Source organism: Fukomys damarensis, unplaced genomic scaffold (assembly GCF_012274545.1).
Source record: "Fukomys damarensis isolate Sample0158 unplaced genomic scaffold, DMR_v1.0_HiC HiC_scaffold_2, whole genome shotgun sequence".
NCBI classification, from domain to species: domain Eukaryota; kingdom Metazoa; phylum Chordata; class Mammalia; order Rodentia; family Bathyergidae; genus Fukomys; species Fukomys damarensis.
In genome coordinates this window covers 2,132,924-2,159,460 of record NW_022900914.1, presented here as the reverse complement: position 1 = coordinate 2,159,460, position 26,537 = coordinate 2,132,924, and positions in this window count along the sequence as shown.

The following is a 26,537-nucleotide window of genomic DNA, read 5'->3' as shown; positions in this document are numbered from 1 at the left end:
CTCTCTCTCTCCCTCTCTCTCACACACACACACACACACACACAGCCCTCATTTAGCTAATCAACAGGATATATCAGTACATAAAACTCAATTGCCTTAGAGATAAAGTGCTAAACTCTGCAGTCCTTACAGCTGGAGAGAAGTAAATAAACGGGCCATTAGGGTGGAGTTGTTCGGAAGAGGGGGAGATTAGTTTGTGTTGGCTCTTGTGGAAGAGTCGGGGAGGAAAAGCACTTGTGAAGAGGTGGAAAGGGGAGCACTGGGCTTGGGAGTAGCTCAGTGATGCCCTCATCTGATTAGTAAATCGCTTTCTCTCCTTTCATTACTAAGCAGCATTATTAAGTATACAGCACAGCAGGAGACAAACACGGACACTTAGCGGTCGGTTGACCTAGAATGGCCCAGTTAACAAGGGGAAGCAGTGGACGTCCTGCTCCTGTGCAGGGAGTGCTGGTGGAAGTAATGGATTAAACTGGATTTGGGGGCAAATATTTTGCTTGCTATTTCTGCTCCACACTGACCCTACTTGGTGCCTTGAATGAAAGGAATTTGGCCTTCTGGGCCCCCTCAGAAGGTGAGAGAGGGAAAGGAGCCAGGTGATGTTGGCTGAAGCTCATGCCTGTGCCTGGTGCTGACCAGTGCAACTCGGGGAGGGTGAGGAACACTGGCGTGCGGTGAGGAGACAGCATCCTTTAGACAGACACGCATTCCATGGGATGTGGCCTCTGCCAGGGGAGCACTGGGGCCTCAGAGGATGGAAGGAGGCACAGGTGCAGGACCAGTCAGGTCTGCCCCTGTGGAGAAAGGATCCAGGGAGTGGTGCAGCCCAGAGGGAACAGAACCAGGCGTGACGGAGAAGCCCTGGCAGGTCTTCCAGAAGGATAAACGCCATCAACACTGGAAATCAGGCTAAGGCACCAGTCCTCTGGGGTCTTCTCAGGATCAACAGTTAAGGGCTATGTAAGTTAGAATAAATTGTGTTATTAGCAGCTGTGTGGTCAAAACACAGAGTCCCAAATCTCAGTGGCTTAATATAGAAGAAAGCCCATCTCTCACTCACACAAAGTGCCATGGATGTTCCGGTGTCTCTCCAGGTGGCACTGATGCATTCACTTCTGGACGTTGGCCTCTTCTGTCCGTGGCTTTGCTTCCCTCCCCTGAGTGCCGTGGATTGCTCCACTGGTGTCTGTATCTGGCAAGTAGGTGAGGGTAGAAAGACGACTCCACATGGAAGGGCTTAATGGGCCTGGCCCAGAAGTGGAGCACAGCACTGCCAATCACATCCACAGGCTGGACTGCAGCACAGGCCACACTTGGCCGCAGAGGGCTGGGCATGTGCTCTGCTTGCCCGGGAGGAAGAGCAAGTGGGTTTCGGTACAACAGTGTCTGCCATGCTCAGAACTGACGCGCAACTCCTTCGAACATGCTCTTACCAAGTGTCGGGCACTATGCCAGGCTCTGCTTATGTTATTTGAAATTAGGAGTCACCCAGACCTGCTGGATACTGGGCTTAGGATAGAATGGCTTTACACTTGGGTGAGGGCTGGGGTCTCCTGCACAGTGCAGACTATTTCTCATTGTTGGGGCCTGAGCTTGGTCAACCTGAAGTGAGACGATTTTAGGCCCTTGCATGCCTGTGACTGATAGGAGCTGGATGAGTAGATGGGGCCCTGGGTCTGGTGTTGTTGGTCTTGAGACACTGCTGCCTGGCTGGTGCTCTCCAAGCCCCTTCTCCAGGTTGACTGGTCCCAGTGGGCGGGGTAAGGAGTTGGGATCTCACCCTGGCCAGAATGTGGATACCATTGGCAGAGTGACTGTCTCTTAAATCTTTTTTATTTACTATCTGTTCTCCTTATGCTTCTCTGCTCCTTTTTTTCCTCACGGTTTCTCCTGATTTCCTATTTCCTTCCTAATTGACATTGTGGGCAAGGTCTGCTGGTAAGTCAAAAGAGTTTATCCAAGCTGACACTCTGTTTGTAATCTACGGTTTACATTCCCGCACAGTCCTTCCACTCGTGACCATGCCCTGAGTGTCCTCTCTGCATGCTTGGGGAAGGGTTGTCCAGAGTGTGGCAAGCAAAGTCCATGTCTTCCATGGGTGCGGTGTTGATGCAGCCTGGCTCTGTGTGACAGGCTTCCGGATGCCATGTGAGGGTGTCTGCTGACTCTTCCCGATCCACAAGTGACAAGGCCCTCACCAGTCACATGCAAGGAAACCAGCCAGGAGCTGGGGCCTGCAGGCCGAGGGGCTGGGGGATTCTCCAGCTGGCCATGGATGACCCTTCCTGTATTTCCAGTCTTGTCTTTATGATGCCCCCAAATTATAATGGGGCTGGGGCCTGCACACAGCATTTGATGCCTGCTCTGGATAGCTTTGGTTAAGTCAATTGCTCTCTTGAGCTCAAACCCATGGCAATGAAATCAGCAAAGGTGTTATTTGAAGTCCCATTCAGCTCTGAAATAGTACTCTTCTTTATAACTGGTGCAGCTCTCCTGGGGGGCATGGCATAACAGAAAGACTGTGTTCTTAGAGGCTAAGAGTTCTCATCTTTAAAATGAAGATAAGTGCTTTGTAAGGCTGTGTGAAGATCAAGTGAGAAGATATACCGGAGGGCATGGTGCCTGGCTCTTGGGTGCTAACAGAGGTGTGGTCTGCTGTGCTGTTCACCCAGCGTTCAGTGCGGTTCATGGCTCTTGGGGAAAGCCCATCCCACCCCTACCCCCAGACAGAGAAACCGAGTGCAGGAGGCGGTTGATCAGCCATACGGGCAGTGACCCAAACTCTGAGACCTGGAGCCACCCGTGTCGAGCCGTGGATTGGGGAAAGAAGAGATGTTGTTTCTGGAGCTAGCACCTGGTTTTGTCCTCTAAGCACAGGAGAAACCCAAACAGGCCACAGAAAGGGCAGGCTCTGTGCAGAAGCGCACGCAAATGTGTTTGTCATTAGGCCTTCCACGCCAATAATCCATATCTCTCTGCTTTCTTTTGTTGCGTTTTTTTCTGGTGGCTAGAAGCCAGACAAAACACACTATCTTAGAAGCTTCAACAGCTGGTTTTGCTCCCTGGAGCTGGAGTGGGGGCCACTTCCTAGGCCCTGGAAGTTCAGGTGCTTTGTGAATTGGGCTGGAATTTGCAGCCAGTCGCTGAGCTCTCCTGGCCAGCAGTGTCCTCCAGTTCTCCCGCAGCCAACACCCGATGGCCACACCAAGTGCCAGCACATGCAGGTCAGGGTGCCCAGGCAGGCCCTCGGTTCTCTGAGGACAAATGGCTGGGTCCATTCCACTTAGCTTGGCCCGACCATCCTCCATGGAAGGACCCATCTTTCTTCTCCCAGCTTTTCTAGGTAGCTTCGCTGTCCAAAATATTTGGCCCCTTGTCCCCAAGCATTTCATTCCTGCTCACCTCTGTGTCCCAGCACCCACAATCGAATTCCTAGAATTTAGATTCCCTTGTTTCACAAGCACCGACCCGCTGTGAGGCCTTGCTGGTGACTGCACTAGGAAGGGTGTCCTCTCCTCTGTGCTGCACCTCCCCAGGCCCTTCCCTGCATGTGATGCTCAGCTCCAGCTGCACCTAAAGGTTGTTTTCTTGACTGTTCCATGCCTTGGTGGCCTTCAGCCTTCTCCTGGTGACACTGCTTCGCTCCTCCTCATTGCAAAGCCACTGATATCATTCTTCATTGCTTTATATACCAGTGACTATTTTCCTTGAAGAGTGTTTGTTGAAGTTTACTCTCTTGAAGGTTTTTACATTTTCTCATCATTACTTCTTTCAGTGACAGCACCTGGCGTCTCCTTTTCATACATAACAGTGGCTCCAGATGCAGCTTTTCCTTTATATTGTGTTATTGGAGCAATCTTATTTTGTGATAGGACTTATACCTAATAATTAATTCAGACACACTTCAGACTCAAATTTGACTCTACTCCTTCCACCCAGAAATTTCCAGCTGCTGTTTCTAACTTCTTGGCTCAGAGGCTTTGAAAGAGAATGTACACGCGTCTGTACGCATGCACATGTGTGTGTGTGTGTGTGTGCGTGCATGCACATGTAGGCAGCCCCAGTCCCTCAAGTGCCTGGGCGGTAGAGCAAAGAGCCCTGGTGAGGGATGTCTTCTTCCAGCAGTGGGAACTTCTCGTCTCACTCGCGAGCTCGGCATCCATGAGGCATCTCCATGCGCTCTGCTGACAGGGCCTCACCCTGCGAGGTCCCTCAGAGATGTGCTGGCCCAGCAGGGTGCTTCCTGTGCACTAGGACCCAGGCCGCGTCCCACTGACTGCAGAGCTTTCTGCTGGTGCCATCAGATGTTTACGAAGCCATCTGAGCTGCACAGCCAGGCTGGCCGGGCTGCAGGCATCCTCCACACCTCCTGGCAGTGGGAAGCCAGGCGGAGAGCTCTGACCCTTTCCCCCTGGCCTATTCACACCGTGCTGGTGTTCTGTTTTATTCCTCCTTGCCCAGGTAACAGAATTGCAAGGCAGCAAGTCTGACGCCAAAGCAGACACCAGACAAATGAATGAAATGCAAGACTTTTGTTCCTGTGCATACCGTTTTATTAGTTTCCCAGCGCTCTCCTAACAAAATATCACAGACTGGGAAGGTAGGAGGTGGCTCAGAACAACAGAAAATTCCTTCTGTGACAGTTCTAGAAACCAGAAGTCCGAAGTTGGGGTGTTGGCAGGTCCGTGGTCTGCCCCAGGCCTCTCCCACCTTCTGGTAGTTTCTTGGCTCGTGTCCCACAGCTCCAGTCTTCCCAGCCTTCTCATGTCTGAGGCCAGCAGTCACTGGACAAGGGGCCACCCTACTCCAGGGTGACCACATCTCTGCTAACTGTGTCCCTGGTGTGGTCTCCAGGGAAGGGCACATCCAGAGGAGCCGCTGTTTCATTCAGCGCTTGCATTTGGGGGGCACAGTTCAACCCACAGCAAGGGTGACGGCTTCTGATCTTCACGAGTGAGCCTTGGACCTTGTCTCTTCCCTCGCTTTAAGGACATTTCTCTCTGATAGTAGACCCCTCCCAAGGCTGCTTGGTTTTCTGTGTGGGCAGGGGCTGGGTGTTCCCGCTGGTACAGCTGCTTCCAGTATTATGGAGCAAACAGTGAGAGGAGGCAGTGATTCTGAATTTAGAACATGGGCTACTCAGCACCTTTCGTCCAGCACTTTGGGCCTTAGCCACAGTTCTGAGACAAGAGAGCAAGCCCCAATTTTCTCCGGTTAGTGCCGTTTTGTATTAAGTTGACTCTCAGGGCAAAAAGCAGCCCCTTCTGCGCACAAGTGTCTCAAGCCTGATGGAGTGGCTGTGTCTGGCTCTTCAGTCCCTGAGCCAGCAGCCAGAGTGTGGGTGTCTCCCTGTGCCGAGCCTGCCTTCAGGAGGCAGAGGCGAGAGGCCTGCTTTCCTTCCTGGAGCCGCTACTGTCTTGTGGAGACTCTGAGAGGAGGCCAGAGGGGCGCACTGGGAGCCTGAGGGCAGAGCCCAGGGAGCCACCATGGAAGAGCTGCAGCTCTCTCAGTTCTACCCGTGAGGCCCTGGATCTCACCCTCAACACCCGGCTGCCACTGTCCTGTCAGTAATGCACCAGAGGACAAAGGTGCTGGGGGCCTCCTGAAACACGGGCTGCAGGGGCAGCAGGGAAGGGTGTAGTCAGAACCACACCCTCCCTGGAAGGCTCCTCAGGGGCTGCCTGGTGCAGCCTGGGCCTCTGCGATGTCCCTGTCCCCGTAGTGGGTTTTGCAGTGAGGAACAGGGGCAGAGGGGTCAGAACCTCGGGCTCTGTGGGGTGGTCCCCATCCCCAGAGACCCCCTGTGCAAAGCCATCTGGAAGGGATACTCGTCTTTGTAGTTCAGGGCAGCAGGGGCGGTCTTGTGTGACCTGCGCTCCGACTCAAGCTGCTTCTACCTTTCTAGGAAAAACAGCTCAGGTCTGTCCCGGAACTTCGTATCTCTGTGACATGAGTTCTTTAGAAACCTCTTCTTAGAACCTGGAAGCCAGGCCTGTGTCTGCTGTCTGCCACGGGAGGACACAGGGAGAAGATGGCAGCCTCGCCAGGATCCAACTGTGCTGGCATCCTGAGCTGACGTCCAGACTTCTGGCCGTGGGAAATGTCTGCTGTTGTACTGCCTGCCTTGTGGTCTGTCACAGTGGTGGACTGAGCTAACACAGAAGTCATTTTCTAAGGTCAGAAGCTCAGAATAAATAACCATTTCTCCCTAAGTCCGGCACGTTCTTCCACACATGGTGCTTGTTTTGAGGTGTGGTATGTGTTCATTTAATTTGCCTCAGCCGGTATTTGTTGTGTGTACCCATGGACGACGCCTTCTTCTCTCTCAGCTCTCCTCCTGTTCTTTCTTTTTGTCTTCCCTGTCCTTTTTCTTTCCCACTTCTTCTATCAACCCTGACAAGAACCCCTATAACTGTTATCAATTGAATGTCCCAGGTCGGCTCTCAGCAGCACACGTGGGAGGCGCTGACTTGTGATGCCCACCTAGTGTTCACTGTGTGTCCCAGAGGCGGTCCTCCGGTCCTCCTGAATCCCGGCTGAGGGGGCCTTGGGTGTCTGAATGAACCTCATTTCCTTGGCCACCTCAGTGAGTCCCCAGGGTCGTTAGTGCCCCTGTCTCCAGCACCTGCAGGCAGTGCCTTCCATTCTCGACCAACCTGATTCTCTAGAAGGCTCAAGAGCAGAGACAGCTGTCACTATGGCTCTGCTCAGCCCACTGTCACTTTGGTTACCTTGTCCCCAGAGGAGCTTGCTGTACCCTCCAAATCCACTGTGGATTCAAGTCTGGGCCGGCAAACTGGCTCGATGAGACTGGTGATTTATTTAGCTGAGTTGTCCCAGCTCAGCTGGAGCTAGTGGGCTAAGGAGTGGGCCAGTCGGGGGATTAAGGCATTATATACAGTTTTAAAAGGTTCAGGAACCGGAAGCCCCCAAATGACAATCTGGGAAGTGGGAGCCAATTATGTTTCTATTCATTTTTTAAACTGAGATGAAGACGAGCACATTATTGGTTTTTAATTTGATACCAGTGAGCTCTCCCACACCAATCAAGGCTTCCCCGGCTGTGACCTGGGAGGGTTCTGATCTGAGAGGCTGTGCTGAGAGGTGGTCAGGGACTTGGGCAAACACGTGGCAACATGGCGTCAGCTGCTTGCACGACAGGTAGTCCTGGCTGTGAACCAGTCCCCTAAGGTGACATGTAGCTCTGCGTGTGCGTGCACTACCATACCCATATACCCATGGATCTGCCCTTTTAATTGGAGTCAAATTGCCTTTCTCTGAGGGTGAAAATGATACCTGATTGGAAAGGGATGACACTGGGCCTGCTTTTCCAAGCAGAAACTCTCTCCTGGCCTTCTCAGGTCTGTCTGCTCCGTGTGTGACCCTGGGGCTGCTTGCTTTGCCTTGTTTGGGCCTCTGCAGGTCTCCAGGAGTGACTCAGGATCCACGATCTGTCAGCTCTGGAGAGGCGCCAAGCTCATGCCTGCCTTTCTGCTGTCTTCATTAATACTGGGCTCGCGTCCCAGCATTCCTGAGAAATTGATAGAGACAGAACATCAATTGTAGTTTAGCTCTACAGTGGGGAAACTCACGGTGACAGGCCGAGGGCTTTTGCTGCCAGGGAAGTCGCTGGGCCCTGTCGTGGAGCAGCCCGGGGCTGAGGCCCACGGGCCCTCCGTGAGGTCATCGAGTGGGACACAGGACAAGAGCAACAAGCCGCTAATCTGCTAATTGCAGCCTGGCTCAGTGATGTTACCTTTGTGCCTGGCTTTCTCGGACTTGATGAACGGCTGTGTCCATGTGCGAGCACAGACCGAGGCTCCTCTGTCAGGCTGCGAGGTGGCTCCGATGGAGGCTGGCTTGGGTCTCCGGGTCCATCCTAGAACTCAGCTCCAAGGGCAGGTACAGCGCCGGGCAGGAAGGCTGGCTGGGGCAGTGTTGGCAGTGGTGGGCCCACTTCCGGGCCACTCAATCCCTCTACCACTTTCTTGCAACCTTTAAGCAAAACGTGTGCCTGTTTTTCCCCATGAAGTTCTCTTTGGGTCCCCTTCTGATGGACCATTTTTGAGGCCATGTCTGCAGGAGCTGATGACTTTGGAAGGGCGCCTCCAGAGAGGAAACATGGTGGCCTTTGCACTTGGGGCGAGGGACAGAGACAGTGGGTGACTTGCTGCCACTCTTGTGTTCTTCATCTTAGCAAATCACAGCACCGCCTCCTAGCCACCCAGCTTTGTTCAGAGGTCTTGGGGCGGTCAAAGACTCCGCCCTTGTCTCTCCTGTATGGGGGAAGAGCCATTCTCCTTCTCCAGTCTCTTTTGAAGATGTCTGCACTCCTCCCACTGCCTCCTGCTTGGGGCCTCCATTGTCCTCCCTCTGGGCCACTGTGGGCTCTGCTTGTCTGGCCACTTAGTGATGGCTTTCCGTCCTTCAGCCAGAATGGTCTTTCCAAAGTGACCATGTTACCCTCTGCTTAACCCTTTCAGTGGTTCCCCATCGCCTTCTGGATCAAACACAGGTCTGCCTGTCTGATGTAAGCAGCGTGATTTGGCCTGGCCTCTTCTTCACTGCTGCCTTGGTACATCGGCTGGCGCTGTTCTTTCCAGCCTCCATTGACCTCTTGTGATTCCCTGTACAGACCAGGTTTTCTTCCTGGCTCTTAGGCCTTTGCATGTACTTTTCCTGTGCCTGAATCTCTTTCCTTCGGCCCTTGGCCAATTGTGATTTTTTTTTTTTTTTTAACAGAGCTCAGCATAGGTGTTGCTTCTTTGGGATATCTTGTTTAGTTCCCCGATCACATTGTATATCTTTTTTATGTATTCAGAATAGTACATGGAAACTACCCATTTATTCAGAGAAAGCATTTTTTCTTACTAGATGGTATAGAACTTTTCTTAAAGAAGGAATTGGATTTGTTTAGAAAAATATCTCAACTTGGTTTAGGAAGTGAGATTCAGACTTGATTCAACAGGAGACCAGGAAGCTAGGGGAAAGTCTGAGGACTTGTAAGCGAGAACTGGATAGGAATCCAGGTTTAAGTGAGAACAGATTTGGGGAATTGGATAGGGGGAGGATGGCTGAGCCCCGGTGAATGGTTAGAGAATTTCCAAGAGTAGAATAACTCATATTCAAAGTTGTGTGCATTTTGGGGACATGAACATTTGTTACCTCCCTAAACCAACAGCAAAATTACCCTGTACACTAAGGACTCATATGACACAAACCCAGGAGGGCAAGTAGGCTCACGTCTGGGTCTTTTGTGAGGTAGAAATAAACAGTTGTAACACACTGAGGAAAAGCCATGGATTTGGAGGAGAGCGGAGGCTGACATCAGGACGTGTGCTGACCTTGGAAGATGCAGGGATGTTGAACAGGGCCTTTTGACTTCCTTCCCGTGGGTCAGGGTTTGGACTAACTTCACTTAGATGTACACCGGAGAACCCAGTTAATACATGGTTCCCACTACCTTGCCTCCTTCCTCACTGAGATAAAACTATGAGGGGCGCATGTTCCCCATAGGAAGCTAAAATGCGTGTGGAATAAACAGAGGAAGGTAAAGTGATTTAAAAACGTGAAGTAGGAGGTCCCTTTCAGGAGCTGTTCAAGGTTTCAGAAATATTCTGGACCAAACAGTGATGCCAGCAGGGACGGGGAAGGAGACCCTCAGGTGCGTTGCAGATCGTGCCCCTTACTGACTGGAACCCTGCACAGAGGGGTTCTGGCCCAGCACATCTCTCCTGCAGGGAACTGGGCTTGGCAGGACCAGATACGGACACGGAAGGGGCCCAGATGCCCGGCAGGCAGGCTGGCCATGAACCCGGCCTGCCCTGTGAGCACTCTGGGTGTCCTGGTCAGAACCGGAAGGCTGAAAACCCTGCCCCAGCTCACTGCTGCATTCACCTGGGAGGAATCATTGTCTGCTCAGGGCCTTCACAGGAAGCGGGCCATGGATGTGAGACAGGTGGAGTCCCCCAGGATGGACTGGGAACTTTGGGAACCCGGAAAAGGCCTCGCCTGTCTTGCTCATAACATTAAGAGGCACCAGCTGAGCGAGACAGGGGAGCCAGCACCGGGCCCACAGCCTGAGGGCTCTGTGCTCTCGCGAGTTCATTTTGCTGTCACATCTGCTGCATGTGTCTCGTTTCCCTTCGTTATTTCTATTTTATGTGATCTTTCATAGAATAGGATCATTCCCAACCGAGATTTTCTGATGATTTAGGTATCAAAGATAGAGAGAAATCTGCTTTTGCCTTTCCAGGTGTGAGATTGCTGGGTTTTTCTAAACCTCCAATCAAATAAATGCCTTGTGGTTGTCCTAATAAGTCACTGTTCACCTCACTCTGTGCTTCTTTCCCTCCTCCATTTCAGAAATGTGCCTCAGTGAATTGAACTGTTCTTCCCAGTTTACTGCCCCGAAGACAACTTCACAGTTGATGCATTTAATCAGTTTCCCTTCCCTGTTCCTTGCGCATCTGCCTTCAGTGCTTCTCCTAGCATGGGTCCCTGGGGCTCCATCCCTCCCAAGGCCAGTGTGGGAGCAGCTCTTTGGAAAGCTGGTCTGGGAACAGCCGTAAGGAAGAGTGTTTGTCTTTTTTTCTCCGAGAAAGGTCACAGGAAAACCTCTCCTGAGGGCCAACTTTTTGCAAAGACAGGCAGCTGTGAGCAGGCCTCCAGTGACAGCTGCCCTGACTGGGGTGTGGGGGTCAGTGGCTGTGGAGAAGGGAAATGTTACCTCTGCTCCCTCAAGGGCTGCCGCCTGCCTGAGCCCTTGGCCCTCGTGTGTGGCCCTGGAAAGGTTCCCTGCGCCCTTCCCTGCTCCTTGTGCTTCTCCAGCCGGGTGGGCGGGGCAGCTCCTATCACCTGCCTGCAGGGCACGCGCTGCTTGTGGTCCACAGCAGCCTTGCTTTGGCTCTGATTCCATTCTCTGACCTGAGATGCCGTCTCCTCCCTCTCTTCCTGGCCCTCTCCTCCCTCTCTTCCTGGCCCTCTCCTACTCTCCCTTTAAGACTCAGCTCCCTTATCCACGTTTGGGGGAGCTCTTCTGTGGCCCCTAGATTAGAGGGACACCTGCTTAGATCCCCTAATACCTGCCTCCCCTGTTCCATTTGTTGGAACAAAGTTTCTCCTTGTCTTTTCCCTAGACTCCAACTCTTGAGAAAAGAGGTACTGTCTGAGCGAATATTGAACGCTCCGCACAGTCTCTAGAGGAGCCCGCGCTGATGAAATACTTGCTGAATACGGGAGGGAGGGAGGTAGAGGAGCAAAGGAAGGGAGGAGGGAGCAGGAGGAGGAAGGGAGGGTGGGGGACAGAGTCCAGTGGGGGAGGGAGAAGGCGCCACTGACTGGGGTGCAGCTGCAGGGTGGGTTGCTACTTGAGGCGGCCTTCTCACCTGCTCTGCTGACCCGGGCTGTGCCAGGTGGAGGTGCTGACGCAGGGCTCAGCTGCCTGGGCTCGCCGGTAACCCCGGGCTGGGGCCCTGTGTCTCGGGGGGGCCTGACTCCATTTGCCACTGACCGGGCAGCACTGCCCTGAGCGTTCTCGCCTCTCCCCGCTAGACTACGGGCTCTGGCTCTGCCCCTCAACTCTGCCCCCGGCACATCTTGTGTTTTTTCGTCTCCCTTCTCTTCGCTCATGCCGTCTTCCTTGCTCAGAGTCTTCTGCCTTGTTTTCTGGGTGCACTCTACCATTTTCCAAGCCCCAAAGACAGCCCTATTTGGGGAATCCTCCATGTCCACCCACTCATCTCCTCTGAATCCTGTGGCCTTGACACAGATCCTCTACGTTGCTTCTTAGAGTTTATGACTGGCCCAGGTCTCCCCAGAGAATGTAAGTGAGTTGGTCACTGAGGACCTGGCTGCATCTGCCATCCCTGGTTGTGGATCCTGGCCAGGATTTAGGGGACATTGGAGTCTGTCTCTCTTTGGCCTGGAGCTAAGGGAGGCTGTGCCAGAAAAGTACGGCCCAGAGTTGCACAGAGGACAGGGTGGGTATGCAGAAGCAGAGCAGGTAGGTGTGGGCATGGGGTGACTTCAGGGCTCTTCCTCCTGATAACCCCGTCTTCACCTGCAGCGTCATCGGAAAACCTTTGTAACACTGGAGGATGAGCCAGAGGAGAAGCTCGTGCTGTGTCCTGGGGCCTGACTCTGGCTCCAAGATGCCGACGGGGAAGGCACAGGATAAGAGGGAGTGCCGGGAGGTGAGGCCTGGGGAGGACCCTCCACGACCTCTCTGCTCGGAGAGGGCTGGTGGGCGCAGTAGGCTGGGGTGGAGAGTGTGGAGGGGCCTTGGCCTCCCCTCTCTGATCATGAACCTGGGGCCACTCCTCCCGTCTGGACAGCCCACTGCAGTGGAGGGCCTGTTAGAAAGGTCCCCTGGAGCCATCCTCATGGGATCAGGATGCAGAAAATAGTGAAAGGAGGACACCAGCCTGCAGGTGCACTGTGCTAATTCTGTAGACAAAGGCACTAACCTGACAGCTCAGAGCAGAAGGAGCCATTAAGCCTCTTCTGGGAAACATCAGTACTGCAGGGCAGTTGGAAGCGCCTCACTGACGCCGGAGGCAGATGGGAGGACGTCCGAGGAGGACTCTGCCCTGCTGGCCTTGGCAAATGGGAGCAGCGGGGGTCCTGGTGAGGGTGAGGAGACGCCTGTCGCTTGGACGGTGGGAGAATGAGTTAGAAATTCCCACAGGGCGACTTGGATGGTGGGGGAGAGTCCAGCACAACAGCTGTTAGAGAATTTAGACTGTGGCCCATAGCAAGAGAGACATCCAACGCCATGTACCGTTGCATCCTCTGTGTTTGCACCTCTGCATGTCTGAAGCAAAGATTTCTTGAAACAATGCTTACCCCTGCTCTGTGTGATAATTCTGGACGTGAGCATCCATGCTTGCATTTTAAAATTATTGTGTCCCACTGTAGCTTCCTGAAGTTCATTAAATAAATGAGAATCAGGCAGATGGAAATTGGGGTGGAGGCGAAGTCAGGCTTCAGGGCCAGTGGAAAAGGGCACAGTCTTGGCCTCGGTCCTTGTCCAGCGGGAAAGTGATTGTGCCGCTTGGGAGGATTGCGGTTAGAGTTCCTTCCGTGAAACAACCATCATAAGCTGCTCAGTACTGGGTCTGACCTCAGTAAGCATTCAGCAGCGGCGAGAGGTGGGGATGGCAAGGATGACACCGATTCTGTTTCCTGGAGTGGGAGAACAGGTCACTGTCTACTATGACTTGGCCTCTTTCCCCACAGCCACCACCGCTGGACGCTCACTGGGAAAGGGCAAGTGGAGTTAGCTGGACGGGACAGCTGGTCCTCACGGGGTACTTGCAAGGAGCTGCTGTGCGTCTGACTTCTGTGATGCACTCACTCACAGCACAGTGTTATTCTCTTGCTCTCCCACTGTCGTACAGCTGGAGACAAGGGTCAGTTAGAAGAGAACTAGAAACACATTAGTCAGTAATGGCAGAGAAAAAGGTCACTGCCTTGAAAGAGACACCTGGAGAAGCGTGGTGGACCAGAGGTCAGAATATGGAGTAGCAAACGAGCCGCTGCACCTCTTGAATGAGTTTTTCCTTTTGCAGTTTCCTGGCTTTTTTGCGCAACGAGAAACTCTATCTCCTCCGCTCCAGTGGCACCTGCCTCCAACATAGGAGGCAATGACAGGATAGGAGGGACAGTTGTCCCTTGAAAGGCTTTGGCCCCGAGCTGCTGGGACTGGAGTGGACAGTTGGAAAGGAGCCTCTATGGCCTGCAGGGCAGGGTCTGGGCCTGAGCAGTCACAGCTGTCTGGACACGGCCTGGGAGGAACCTCTCTGCAGTCTTCAGCTTACATGCTGGGGCTTGCATTGTGGATTTGGTGCATTGTGAAAACAACCAGCTCCTCCTTCATTGCCCTCCCCATTCCACACTGCTCAGATGGTTCAGGCCTTCCGCTCTTCCCTAAAGGGAGTGTTGGAGAGAGTTCAGCCATGCCACTGAGCCTGGAAGTCTGGCTGTGCCCTGCTCTGCTGGGCAGACTAAGCCTCAGATGGTGTCGTGGTTTAGATCTAAGACAAAGTCTCATGTGTTAGAGCTGGGGTTTTTGGAAGGTGGTCAGATCGGAGGGGTGCTATACTCACCTACTCGCCAGTGGATTAATCCCTTGACGAGCTGATAACTGAACGTGCTGTTAGGAGGTGGGATTTTGTTGGAAAAGGCGAGCTGCCGAGGGCATGACCTGAAAGATGCGTTCTTGTCCCCAGCTGCTTCCTTTCCTCTCTACTTCCTGGCCACCGTGCTTTCAGCAGCTTTCTCTGCAGTGCCCTTCCTCAGTGCTCTATCTGCCCTGGAGCCATTAATCATGGACTGAACCCTCTGAAGTCAGCAAGCCACAGTCATCGTCTCCTCCTTTAAGTAGCAGGTATTTGCCTAGTGACGGGAAAGTAATTGAGAGGTGCGTATGTCTGCACATCTGAGATCTCTGCAGGCCTGGCTTAGCCTGCGGAACATCTGGTGTGTAGTCTCTGGCTGGCTCTCTGACTCTGTGGCCCCCCCGGCTAGATGCCCCCGCTTTCTTCTGCAGTGCCCTCTGTCTCAGCTCACAGGCCAGTAGCTGCTCCCACCGGATCTGAAGGACCTGGTGGAGCCAGCTGCTGCCCGTGTGGCTTGCTGCTGCACCTTGCTGGTACCCAGATGGCCCTGTGGGAACCTCACCATGCCAGGAATAACATTTTGCGGAAGCGGAAGCCCAGTTCTTCCTGTGTTCGGCTTGAGTCTCTTGGTGAGATACCCCTCTTTTCTACTCTGTAAACAGCCACCCAGCGTGGTTGCTGTACTTGAACCACTGCTCACTACTCAAGCACAGCGGCTGCCCCGAAGAGCAGCATCCAAAGCAGGACTGCGCTCTGGAGGTCAGAGATTGTGTGCTTCTCCACTCTCTGTCTGTCCCTCTCTGCAAAGGCCCTTGCGGCTGGTTGTGCGGAAGTGTACCGAATACTTGCTAGTTTGAAGACTCTTCTCTATCCCGTCACATGCAGTGCCCAGAGCAGGGAATCTCCCAGAGAGGCTTGGGCGGTAGAAGCCCTGGACTGCCAGGGGTGCCTTAAGGAAGGGTTTTGGGGATGGAGGCACCTACCTGCCTGGGGGCTCAGGGCAAACTTCTGGAAGAGGCCACCCTGGTGACACCTTGAAGGTGGGTTTGTCTCATTGACAGGAGGAAATTCTGTCTTCAGGCTGTGGCTGGCCCAACAGGGCAAGGGCTGGAGGGCCCCATGGAGAACTGAGGCTGGGCTCCAGCTTCCCAGAGTCTTTGCCCTGGGAGCTGAGAGAGGTGCAGGGCTGGCTCCTCCTGCACACCCAGGAAGTGGACGCAAGAACTTGGGCCTGGGGTCTGAAGGGTCAGGAAGACACAGCAGCATCTTCGCTTGTGGATCTGGCTGGGGGCTGGGGAGGGGACAGTGTCCACTGGAGGGCACTGCAGCACCACCGTGGACCACTGCTAGCAGCCCCTCTACCCCTGGGGAAGAGCGGCACAGCCCGGAGGGGACGAGGCCAGCTGGCCTCCCTGCCCAGCAATGACCCCCTGAGCTGTGGGGCTGGGGCTCCAGCAGTGGGTCATCCTCACTCCAGGCCTTCATTTATGCAGACTGCGGACCCAGTGTTCACCAGCACTCACCTGCATAACACAGCGTCCATGCACTTCTGTGCCACACACACGCACCCCCACCCACTCAGTCTCACAGGTGTGCACACACCCGGCCTTGCACTTGTGCAGCACACGCTGTCACACCACCCCCTGTGGCCATGTGCCTCCCACATGCTGAGGGCCTGGTGCAGCTGTTTGTGTGGTGGAACTGATGTAATGTCAAGAAATTCCGGGTTATATTTAAAATGACACCTGTAAAAATAATCTTCAATTTGTAATTTAAATACTGTAATACTCAATTATGTGAACTGACAGGAAGTGTCCCAGTGGCTTTGGAGAACAACATTCCTGTGTGCTGCCACCCTCCGGCGTCCTGGGAGCCTCGAGGTGGGATGAGCCCACCTCCTTCCTGCACGGCCCTCAGGGGTGCTGCAGCCGGCTGCCCAGTGGCTTCCACACCCCATGCTGGTGCCCACCGCTGCGGGTCTGCACACAGCTCGCCTCCCTCCAGGAGCTCTCACTCAGCAGCCCAAGGACAGTGTCGCGTCCACAGAGTCCCTCAGCTCCAGGCCCGGCCTCGCGTAACACCCCACAGTCCCAGGCCCTGCTGCTCCCCGTGGCCTCACACACACTGTCGCATTTCCATAACCACAGCTCCCTGGCCCCTAGGACCCACAGCGCCATGACTTCCCCCTCGTGGCGCCAGCAGCACAGCTCACCCAAGGCGCGTTACCTCAGCCTGAGCTCTGCTGCCCGCTTCTCCCCTCGTGCCCCTTAGCTCGGTCTCAGCCTCCAGTCTGGAGCCAGCTGTGGCCCCGCAGGGTGTGAGCCCCAGGTGGCTGGGGGGCACCTGGCAGCCAAGGCTTAGTGCTCCACTGCACTCCCAGGCCTGCTCCCCTGCAGGTGACTGCCGGCTCCCCAGCCCACCACTCCAGAAGCAGGCCATGGCTCCTGACGTTCTCAGCTCCTCTGCACTCCCTGTCTCGCAGCCAGCTGCTTCCTAAGCCTGTCCCTTCTAGCCTAATTCTCTCTCAGCTGCGTCTGCCCTCTCATTTACACTGACCTGGGCTGCTTCTGGGCACTTGGCCGCCTTGCCTCTGACTCATTTCCTTTCCCGTGCAGGCACAGGAACTGCTCCTGGGCAGTGCTGCCCAGCCTAGCTTCCTGTGAGGGTGGCAGTGTTCGCTATGGCGGCCAGCAGCCCGTGTGCCTGTGTGCATTTGAAATGTGGCTGGTGCTCTGAGGGATGCGTTTTACTTAATGTGACTATGTAGGTTAGAGCTCGCAGCTCTCACCTTGGCCATGTGGAGGGAAGTCTGTGTGACCCTGCTCAGCCTGTAGTCTCCCAGGCTCAGTTGTCCTGATCTCCACTCACTGACCTGTTGGACTGCGCGGCGTTCCCTGAGCTGGACGCCCTTTTACCACTGTCCCCTCCTCCCTCCATGGGCACAGCGTCCCTGGACCCTGAGGTGGCGGGGTGCCCAGGCCAGGCACCTCCTGTCCCCCAGGCTGCCCTGTCTGCTTGCACAGCACCGGGTAGTGTAGCCTTTAGCCCCCCACAGTTCTCTCCACAGAGCAGAGATGCCCCAGAGGCTCCGTTCCCTTCACGTTTGTGTCCCTTCTGACCCCACAGAGGTGGGCAGGGTAGGTCCTGATTCTCCTCTAACAGAAGAGGGGTGAATGCTCATCAGGTGAAGGAGGTCCTTGGTTCAGGATTTAACTCTCTGAGAGTGACGGCCCCGTGGGGCACTGGCTGTCAGGTCAATCAGTGATTGTCCGCCAGGACAATCAGTGGTGTCCAGAGACGCCCCGCTCACTGATGTGGGTGCCTGGGGTCCCTTCCTGTCACCTCCCCGTGTCTCTTCTCTTCATAGCACACTCGGTGGGAGAAATGTTTTTGGACCTTGCCTTTCGGATTTCTGCATTTTTTCCTTATTCACACCAGACCCGGCATCTCTAGAACTTGGTTATTCTTGGACGGGCTGCCTGTGAGAATAGGCTTTTGTTTGGATTTCTCCTTTCCCTGAGGGGAGGAGGGGGAGCTGGGAGCCAGCTGGTCAAGGGCCCTCCCTCCTCTCTTCCTGGGGCCGCTTGGGCACTGTGCTCAAGGCCCTTAGCCCAGGAAGAAGCCTGCGCCTTCCCCGGGAAGAAACGGGAAGAGGAAGGGTGGGGAGGGGCTCTTGCCGAGGGCTCTGGGTGAGGGAGAGCCGTCTTCCTTCCTCACCTGGGGCTTCTTGTCAGTTGCTGTGGGCAGTGGCGCAGTGTGGGGCTCCTGCGGGCCATATGTTTATGCCCTGCTGGACACCGAGCTCCAGGGCACCAAGAATCCATCCCTGGTGCTTCTGTGTGTGTGTGTGTGTGCGCGCAAGGAATGATTGTGAAGGCCTGCACTTGAGTCACAAGAATGCTGAGTGTTTGGGAGATCAAAAGGCTGTTTTCCCCATTTATTCTTCCTGAGAGAGAGTATGCATGTGACTTACAGCCACATTCCCAGCTCCTAACCAAAGGTCCAGTGCATAGAAGGCATTTTGTAAATAATTACTGAGCAGATTTCTTAATTTTTATTGTTTCTTCGTAATTAGTTGACATGAGTACACACTATAAAATGCACAGTTCAATGAGTTTTGATAAATGTGCATGGCCACATAAGCAGCACCCTCTGAAGATATAAAATATTTTAATTCTCTGAGAGTCTCCCCGGATCTCCTTCCTGTAATCCACCCCCGCCACAGAAAACCACTATTCTGAATACCTCCCGCATAGGCTCATTTTGTGTGCTTTTCTAAACAGTTAGATCCAGCAATAGGAATGTTGTTCTCCGCTGGTCCGTTTTTAGGGTTTCCTCACCTGTATATGAGCAGCCTGCTTCTTTTCATCGTTGTGTACTACTCCATTGTTGTACCTTCCCCAGTCTGTTTATGTGTCTTCATTGGGAGGTTTTATGGATGTTGTTGCTGGGAGTATTAGCACACAAGTCTCTCTATAGACACCTTTTTATTCCTTTTGGATAACTACGCAGGAGTAAAGTTGCTACATCCTGGGCAAATGCATTTTTAAGATGTTTGGCAATAAGAAGTTACCAGCTTTCCAAAGTCATCCTACGATCTTACAGTTCTACCAGCCAAGGATGAGAAACCTAGGCTGTTCTGCTCCCTTTCCAACATTTAGTACGGACAGTCTTTTCGGTCTGGCCATTCTGGTGCGTGTGTGTGGCTGCCCGTCATCACTGTGCTTTTACTTTGTGCTTCTCTGGTTACTGATGAGGCTGAGCATCATTCTATAAGTTTATTGGCCCTTTGTGTTTCTTCTTTGTGAAGTGTTATCCAAGTCTTTTCGGTTTTATGTTCTGTTTAAAAATGGGTTTCTGGGAATTAAAAATACAGTCTGGATTTTAGTTCTTTGTTGGATGCATGCAGTGTGGACATTTTGTGGCTGTCCTTTCATTTCTATGTGTGTTTCAGTGAGCACAGGTCTAACTTATCAATATTTTGTCCTCAGTGCTTTTCTTACCTCTGTCTGGGAAATCTTAGCCTGCTCATTGTCCTAAATGTACCCTGCTGTGATTTCGGTTTGTAAAGTACGAAGAATGCGTTTGTGTGCGCGGCAAAGCTTGGCTCTTGAAGAGGATGCCCTCACCGGACACTCATAGCCCTGTGCACCCCTCCCTGCGGCAGCCTGAATGTGCGGGGTCCTCCGTCCTCGCCTCCACCTTGGGAGGTGCCCCGTAGAGCTCGGTGAGTTCTCCTCGCAGTAAGAGCCCCATGGCGTTTAAGGAGGAGGAGTCCTCTCCTCCGAGCGGGGGAAGCCCCGTGGAGCTGAGGCTCTTGGCGTGGACTTGGAGGATGAGGAGGGACTCCGCCTGCAAAGGTAGGAGACAACTGGAACAAGCCGGCAGCACCGGGCCCGTCCCTCGCTAAGGGAGGGACCTCGGTGGAGAGATGTGTACCACTACATGCGTGCAGGCACACACACCTACATCGGCATCTATTCTGTGTTTCTGTCGAGTCTGAATTTAGATCTAAATCTAAGCCTTGTCTATGTCAGTGCCAGTGTCTGTTCATGTCTGTATGTCTGTCTGTGTCTGTGTCTTGCAGGTAGACGGGAGTATGAGCGTGTGCGTGGCCAGGACAGGTCTTCTGCCCTCTAGCAGATCTGTCAGAGCTGCCCTTGTCTAAGCCTCACGGGTGAGCACCCAGCAGGCCTGGGGTCACCCAGCAGGGCTTCTCCCTGCATAGACACGGGGACTGGACCCATAGTGGAAGAGGGACTTGTCCAAAGTCTGTGGTGGGTCCCTGGCAGAGCGCGGGGTCCAACTCACATTCCCTGGTTGTGGGACCCGGGTCTTCCTGCTACGGCCTCTTCACTCTTCCAGCCAGAAAGCCTTCGTCCCGCTGCATTTCTGAAATCTCACACTGCTCTTCAATGCTGTGGGTCCTCTGTGGGAGTGGAGGTAAAAGAATGTCAGCCTTGCTAATCTTCCCCTATAGACTGCAGCAGTTGAGCCCCAGAGCCTCCTTTTTTCTCTTTAGCCATTTACGGGCCATGTGTAGTGACCTCGGCATCCCTATAGGTAGTGAACTCGTCATTCCGGGCCGGCCAGGGCTTTTGCCAAACCCCTCCGGTGGGGTAGCTCCCACTTTTCTAGTGACTTTGGAGCTTTCGGCACTGTGATTCTTTTCAGGAGCCCACGTACCTTTTCACAGCCCTCAGATCTGTGTTTGTCGCCGAGGCAGAGGCTATACCGCTGTCGTGTAGACCGGCCCGTCAGGCTAGAGTCGGTCTGTCCTGCCAGGCTGAGTATAGAGCTCCCGAACGCTAGTGGAGGGAAACTGAGTGTCAGAGCACAGCACAGACGGGGCGGGTGGTCGTCCACGGCTGTGATGAAGCTGATGGGGGTGGGGGGTCCAGGGGAGGCAGAGGACCGTGCTTTCTGGCTTGGCTGGCGTCCTTTGGCTTCTCTCTTGGGTTTCCATCAGCACATCTCCAGCCCCCAGAGCCGATTCCCCAGGGAGCCCAGAGCATGGCTCTTTCCATCACTGGCAGCAAGTGCTGCTGACTTGGCTGGAACCATAGCCGTGAGATTCCCTGCAACTCGCATGCCTGGAGGGGAGGACCCCCATGTGATCATGCTGTTCTTCTCGGAGCCTGAGTGTCCCTTGAAATCAGAGGCCCTGTGTTTATTTTCTCAGAGCCTCGGTGATGGGCTCCTGCTGACTAAGAGGGAAGCTATGTGTCCCGTGGAGGAGGCAGTGAGTAGCTGTTTTTTTAATCCAAATTTGGGGACGTCTCTACGGCTCCTGAGCCCTCCTTGGGGCATGGGCATTTGGCTTCTATCTGAGGCCAGAGGCTCCTGACCTCTGGGGAAAACTTAGCACAGGAGTGTGAGCCCCGAGGTTCTGCCAGGCTGACTGGGGGCGGGGGGAGCTGAAACTGGACCCTGGGTCTCTACCATGGCCCCATGACCTGACCTCTAGAAGTCAGTATGGATTGTCCACAGACCAACAGCCAACTTAGGCTCTGTTGGTGTGTCCTCTCCTCCTCAGGCCTTTTGATAGTTTAGGTCTCACTCATGGATTCTTATGCCATACTGCTCCTTCTAGGAGGTTCTCACAGGCTACCACTGTTCAATTACTTTGTCAGTTAGCTGATTATATACCAGTGTTTGGTTTTTTTCTTTGCTTGGGCTTCTAGTAATCTTTCCCATTTATTTCCCCAGCCAGGCCTTTCCTTTTCTATGATGTCTCTCCAACAAAAGTGTGGCCTATTCGGCCCTAATTTTCCTGGGCACTTAGCACCCAGTGGGAGCTAAACGACAGCTGAAGGTCCATGAAAATGACTGCTGCCTTTGGGTAGAACCAGACACATTCTCCTTTCTGTCCCCAGGACCCAGATGTCTCCCAGCACCATCCAGTGGGACACCCGCTTGTTTGCAGACTCTTCTTCTAATAACTTTTGAGCCATTGAGGACAGAGGCTGTGTTTTAGTGACCTTGGCATCTCCATCTCTATATTTACCCTGAGCATCACCAGGGGAACGGCTTTGTTCACTCACTGCCCGTCCCAAGAATTGCTAGGGCAGGTGTCATTTCAACCAGTTGATTCTGGCATTGAATAAATTTGACAAAATTGTGATTTGTACATTTCTTGTCATATTATCTTATAAAATTAACAAAGCTATGCAATTTTTGGTCACCCTGTATTTAAATAATCGGGTGGGTAAGTGGTTAAAGAACTGGTAGCCTATCTGCCACCGGCAAATGCACCAGTGGGCTTTGGAAGGCCCGTCTCAGTGGAGAATCTCTCAGGCTAACATGTCATGCCAGGGGAGCCAGCAGTGCTGCCCCAGGTGCCAGGCAGAGGCCAGCGCCGGAGCAGCAGTTTCTGCCAAACGTGCTGTGCTCGGCCCCGGGTGGGAAGCACAGGCAGCTCCTCTAGGTGGAGCGGAACACGTGCACCTGTCCGTCCAGAGCTGCCGTGGGCGTCTCGAGGCGCACGCCTCTCCCCTCACTCGCTGGCCGCTGGGCGGGAGCACTGGAGGAGGAGGTGTATGTGCCAGTGCTCAGCCTGGCATACGGCGCAGAAGAGGGGCTTAGTGACCACTCTTCCCTTTGAGTTCACCTTGAGGGGATCGGAGGAGAACACACAGGCCTTGTCCCCTATGGGTGATGACTTAGGGCCGAGGAAAGCAGTGAAATATCACGAGGCTCAGCAAGCTGACCTGCATAGCGGCTTTGGCAGGGTCTGCAGTTTATAAGCTTGCTCCTCATTTGTAGTTCTCCACTATCCCACTCTTACCCCTGCCTCTAACTGAGCCCCACCGCTCGTGGGTGGAGACAGTTCCGCCCCCCGCTGTAGTTCAGATCTGAAATGTCCCAGAGGCCTATGAGGCGAGGGCTCAGTTCCCAGGGTGGTTCGTGGGAGGTTTCATGTCACTGAGACAGGACTTTGGGGAGAGAGAAGCACCCACCCCTTCCTGTCTCTCACACCCTGGCCATGGGGTGAACTGCGTTGCCATGTATCTCCACTGTGAAGGATGCTGCCTGGCCGCAGTTCAGAAGCGGTGGGGCCGACTGACCGTGAACTGAAAACCCCAAGGCTGTGCACCCAAGGGAAACTTCACTCACTTCAAGTTGATTATCTCAGTGTTTTTCTTTTTATTAGCAACAGGAAGCTAAGCAGCACACTCCCTATCTAGTCTCTGAGCACCTCGCAGGCGAGACCATGCCGGCCTGACCTGGTCCTGCCACTCTGCCTGGCTCAGGGTGGTATGTTTGGTGGGCACTGCTTGCTAATGCCATGTGTGTGGCTTCCTGAGGTGACGCTCAGAGGGGTTGAGTGAGTGCCCTGCCTGGGCTCCCCTGAGCTTCCTTGTGGACTTTCCATCAGAGTCAGGAGCCCCCAAAGCAGCCCAGTTGTGAGGGGGGTGGGAGAGACACGGGGAGCTGGGCTCTGTGCAGATGAAGCCGAGTTTCTGTCCTTCCACAAGGCAGTCGGCACCTGGTTGGTGGGAAGGGCCTCGGCTGTCTCGTCTTTGGCACACAGTGGGGCCTTGGGCTAGAGACCTCGCCCGCATGGTAACAAGGAGCTTCCTAACTTCTAAAGGCCCATCAGCCCCTGGCCAGCTCTGGGCTGCTCCTCAGATCCCTGAGTTTGTCCTGGGCATCCTAGAATGTGCTTCCATCAGCCTCCCCACCTGTGGCGAGTGTTTGAAGTGGGGGCCAAGTAAGCTGATGCCCGCTGTGGCACGGCCTCGCCAGGCCTAGCTGCCCAGCCCCGACTGCGCAGGACGGGAGGCTGCTGCCCTTCCACGCGGCCAGCTGCCTGGCTGATGCTCAGTGGGACCAGAGCCGCGTAGGATTCCCGGGAGGGCAGAGCTCAGGGCCAGGGCACGGGCTCTGCTGGACGATTGTTATTGCAAAGTGTGTGCAGTTGAATGAGATCATGCTATTGAGAGCAGGAATTTTTTTTGTCAGTCTTTTAACACAAGTTTATGTTTTTCAGACCTTAAAACTGCAGGTCATTTTTTACATTTGCTATTGAGAGCAGATGTGACTGATCCCTATCGGGTTCTACTTGACAATGGCGGGGTTGCAGAAGGTCAAATGCAGAATGCCTCTCAATCTCCATTATGATTTCCTGCACTCAGTGGCCCCAGCAGGAAGGCGGTCCTCAGTAACGGTGGCCTTCAGAAGGTTCCCAAGCCTTTAGTCTCAGTGCTTGACCTTCTGTGAGCAGCCTGCCCAGGAGGAGGGCTTCCGCCCCTCCTGAGCCTCAGAGTCCTTGTCTGTACAGTGGGAGCATGGACCGGGGCCTGCACTCTTGGACATGCAGAGGCCCAGACTAGTGAGTGTGTCTGGCATTGCCAAGTGTCCCCCAGAATTTGGGGAAGTTTGGGTGATGTCTCTTCCCTGCCGTGGCAGGTAGAGCTGGTGGGAGAATGGGTTTGGTGTTTCCTGGAAGAGAATTGTGAGGGTGTCTCTGTGTTCCTATCCATCACCAGGGCCGTGGTAACTCTTAAGGGCAGCTCTGTCTTCATAGGCCATCTTTCTATAGGAAAATTTCCAACGTAGACTTGGACAAGCCTGCACTATCTCTAGAATCATAGCTCCTTCCTCTTGCAAGTGTTGGGGTTGAAGTGGGGTTTTCCATGCTGGTCCCAGTTAAAGACCCTTGGTTGTGTTGGGAACTAGAATCCAGGATGCTGATGCAAAGGGGTAGTGGCGACCCTAGAAGAGGGATCTGCAGCTTCCAAGCAGAAACACTACCCTTGCTTATGACAGCACAGCCAGAAAAGCTCTGGGCTGATGGGACACAGGGGACACCAGGAATCTCCTTCCCTCAGCTACTGCCTGGGTTCTTGTGACATTTTGGCAGTGGCCTCTGGATTCAAAGAGAAGATATATCTTTGAATAGGTCCTATAGGTAGCTACTTTCTAGCTGCGTGTCTTGGTGTTGGGAATTCATTCATGCATTTACTCATTCATGCATAGATTAATCCATCCATCCACCCACCCACTGATCTGTCTGCCCATCCGTCCATCTGTCTGTCCATCTGTCCATCCATCCATCTACCCACCTACCCACCTGTCCATCCATCCAACAAGGATTTGTGGAGTTTCTTCCTGCATCTTCTTCTCATTAGAGATATAAAAAATGGACAAGACAGTTCTTGGCCTTGAGCACAGAGCAGACCCACTAATGAGTGCAACTGAGTATGATGCAGGTATAAAGGGTGACTGGAATGGAACCATGCTCCGTGCTTAACTCCAGGAGGGAAATGGAGTGCACAGGGATGCAGGAAGTCAGAAGGGACAAGGAGGCCCTTGAAAGGCAGGGCCCACAGGAGACTGCTACCTTCAAGAGTGTCACCGTGTTCACTTGGGGCACCGTGGGCTTTTTTTGCCTCACTTCTAGTGGAGTCAGAGCTCTGCGGACTGGACCATCATGTGTCTTGCTGAAAAGGGCAGGGTGGAGGTGGGTGTGTTTGTGTGCACACAGGTGGGAGAGCCTGAGGTCTCAGATGGCACTCCATGAATGGGGGTGGGAAAAGGGGGTTCACATCAAAGGAGGTTCTGCAACACTTGGTCCACTGTATCTTAAAGAAAATGATTCTTCTCTTTGGCTTGGGAACAACTGTTTGTCCACATCTGTATTCGTGGGAGCTTGGTGTGCAGTGGCTGCTCAGGAAGACTTGCTGACCCGGTCAGGCCATTCATGTAGCCGGGGCTGCTGGGATCTCCGCACTAGGGAGAAACCAAAGCCACAGTACTCAGCAGAGCATGGGAAGCTGCAATAAGAATGGTCTCTGACTCTTTAGTGTCCACCTCAAAAAGCAGGACAGGTAGAGCCACCTCCAGCTGACGCCAGAGGGCATAACTCATGCCAGGGCTCATTGTTCTAGCTGCTTTTATAAACATTGCAATGGTGGCCAATCCGTGACTCAGCTTTCCTTTCCCTGCTTCACAGGGACAGCGTGGGACAGGAAGAACACACAGGTGCGTAGAGAACCGCTCTGAGAGGTGTGAGCTCCAGCCTACTCTGCTTAGCCCTGTGGCAGCATGGCAGTTAGAGGGACTCAGGCATCTTGCAGGAGGTTGGCCCTTCATCTCCGATTCCTCAGGTTGACTTTACTGGAAGAGGAGCCAGCAGCTTTTAGCACAAGGCTGTGAGCAGAGTGAGGCCAAAGGGAGCCCTTCTCGGGCTCACGGGAAACCTGGCCAGTGATGTTAATAAAGGCGTCTCTTTCCTTCTTCCCTGCAAAATGTCAGGTTACAGTTGTCTCAGCGCTGCATCTTGAGAGCCAGTTAATCTTCCGAGTCCATATTTTTTACTGGCACTGCAGGAGCTGTCCTGGGTTTTTGTTTCCAGCAGTGGGCTATCGGGTTTTGTATCCTATGGTATATCCAAAGAATAATTCTCCTTTCCTTTGATGTTCCTTGGACATCTTGAGGCACTTAGGGGTGTGCTCCCGGGAAGGCTGGAGGGCTCAGTCTCCGGGCCCTCATTATGCTGTTAAAATAGACCAGTGAGGGAAGACTGAATTCTGCGAGCAGGAAGCCGCATGCTAAGTGGGAGCCTGGTTCGGAAGATACTCCTTGACCTGACTTCTTGAACCAGGAACTATGTTTTACTGCAGTTGGGCAAGAGTAAATGGCTTTGCTGTCCATATAATTGTTTCACAGTTGGAAACTAACACAGATGGCTTTTCCTGACATTTGGAAAAGTCACACTTTAAAGAAATGTAGTTTAGATTTAAAAAATCAAAAAGGACTGCTATTCATAACTTTGAATTCTGCTTTTAAAACACTGCTGTTCCTTTGAGGTGGTTAGAGGTCTTCTCAAGTGGCCTCCTTCTCCTAGGTCTTGCTCATCGACCCAGCCGTCATGCCAGGGTCCTTGCCCAGTTGCGGGTTCCAGAAGGCCTT